General features: G+C 34.8%; 1 pseudogene; it reads left to right on the forward strand.

Moving 5' to 3' along the window:
* Nucleotides 1-814: 814 nt before the first annotated feature.
* On the forward strand, nucleotides 815-933 carry LOC112474724 (annotated as a pseudogene).
* Nucleotides 934-2,402: the final 1,469 nt, after the last annotated feature.

Below are 2,402 nucleotides of genomic sequence, written 5' to 3' on the forward strand. Positions count from 1 at the left end.
ACACCAAAGGAATACATATAATATAAACTAAATTCAACTGACCATGCACCAGGCCTTGTTTTAAGGATTTTCTAATTCTCAGATATAGTTTCATAATTCCTCTCTCCTATCCATTTTCCTTGGAAAGATAGAGTCACAGAAGATTTCTATACATTCAAGATGATGTCCTGTGTACTTTAAGAATTTGGCTCCATCAAAAGTAAGATAATAGTTCTGGTCAAGGTAGCAAAGTAGGTAAACACTGTGCTTTCCTCCTTTCATGACCACATCAAAACTACAACTAAACTATGGAACAACTATCATTGAGAATTGCTTAAAGTCTAGCTAAACAAAAGTCCTATAACTAAGAATATACAGAAGAAGCCATATTCAGACTGGTAGGAGGGACTTAAATGCGGGACTGGCTATTCCCACACTTGTGTGTGGTGGTTAAAACTTGAGAGGAATATCCTGGTTGTGGGGTCCTCCCTGAGGGAAAAGAAATCCCACCTCCACACCAGGATCCCCAGCCTAGGGCTCCAGTGCCAGGGAGAGAAGTTGTCACAATGTCTGGCTGTGAAAACGAGCGGAGACAGTGACTGAGTGAGTCAGTGGACTGCCAGAGTCCAAGGCATTCCTCTTCAAGTGCCTACACAAACTTAGCACCTGACAGACTCACTTTCTCTGAGTTCTAGCACTGTAGCAGCAGCTTGAAAGATGCCAGGGACATATGAAGGGAAACTGAATTGTCCAGCTTTGAAAAAGAATACAGTTGGAGGAGTTACACTATTCAAATTCAAGACTTATGATAAAGCAACGGAAATCAGCATAATGTGTCTACAGCCATGCCACCCTGAATGAGCCCAATCCCATCTGATCTTGGAAGCTAAGCAGGGTCAGGCCTATTTAGTACTTAGATGGGAGACCACCTAGGAAAACCAGGTGCTATAGGCGTAAAAAAATAAAATAAATAAGAAACAAAAAATAAAAAGTAACAAAAAAGGGATTGTAAGCTGACAAGGTCCTTGCAATCTGTGAGTTCAAACAAGGGTTGCCTCGCCTAAAAAAATAATAAAAAATAATAATAATAGAAAAAGAAATCAGCATAGTGTATACAATATGGTACTGGTATCAAGATATACAAACAGATTCATGGAATGGAATCGAGTCCAGAAATCGACTCACACACATATGCTCAATTGATTTTTGACAAAGGTGCAAAGGTGACAACGTGGAGAAAGGATAGCCTTTTCAACAAAGGATGCTGGAACTATTGTATAGCCATATGCAAAAAAACAAAACAAAACAAAAAACCAAACAAACAAACAAAACCTTTGTTGTTCCATTTTTCACGTTACATAGAAATCAACTCAAAATGAATTATAGATATACATGTAAAAGGTAAAACATAAAAATTCTAAAATTTTATTAGGAATAAATATGTGTAGTTTATCATATTCAGATTATACTTCAAAAAAGAGAAAACGATATTTATGATTTCAGTTTAAAACTCCTTAACTCATCAAAAGCACAATTCATTAAAAAATAATAATAAGTTGGACTTCATTAGTATTAAAAACTTCTGCTCTTTGATAGATACTCTGAAGAGAATAAAAAGAGAAGACAAAACTGGGATAAAATATTTACAACCAAATATTTGGCAAAAGACTATATCTAGGATATATTTTTTAAAAAAATCTCAAAACTCAACAATAAGTAAACAAACAAGCCACATTTAAGAAAGGGAAAAAGATTTGAAGACACTTTTCATCAAATAGGATATTTGGTTGGCAATTTAATTCAGGAATAAATGATCAACATTATTATTCATTAGGAAAATGAAAATTAAAATCACAAGGAGATATTATTATAACATACTGGAATGTCTAAAATTTAAAAGACTGACTCTACCAAATGTTGGTGGTGATGTGAATTGACTTGGAACTAGTGATAATATAAAATGGAACAAAGGCTTTAAAACAGTTTGGCAGTCCCCTCCTCCCCAACTACCACCAAATTAAATATACACCTACCATATGAGCCAGCCATTCTACTCCAGGGTACTTATCCAAGAGAAAGAAGAGACCAGATCTATATAAAGAATTGTACATGAATGTTCATAACAGATTTGTTTGTAATAGTCCCAAAAGAACCCAAAATATCCATCAAAAAGTGAATAAACAAGTTGTGGTATATCCATTAAAATAAAATTAACCATTGCTGCATGAACCGAAGTATATAAATTTTGACATAACTATGCTTAGTGAAATAAAACAGATAAAAAGAGTACAAACTGCATGACTTCTTTTACTAATCTATAGTAAACTCCTTAACTCATCATTTCCTGGGATGGAGAAAGGGGATAGAGAGGTAGGAGGGAGATATTAGAAAGGAGCACTAGGAAACTTTTCAGAGTGACAGAT

Source organism: Pteropus alecto, unplaced genomic scaffold (assembly GCF_000325575.1).
Source record: "Pteropus alecto unplaced genomic scaffold, ASM32557v1 scaffold7, whole genome shotgun sequence".
Classification (NCBI taxonomy): Eukaryota; Metazoa; Chordata; class Mammalia; order Chiroptera; family Pteropodidae; genus Pteropus; species Pteropus alecto.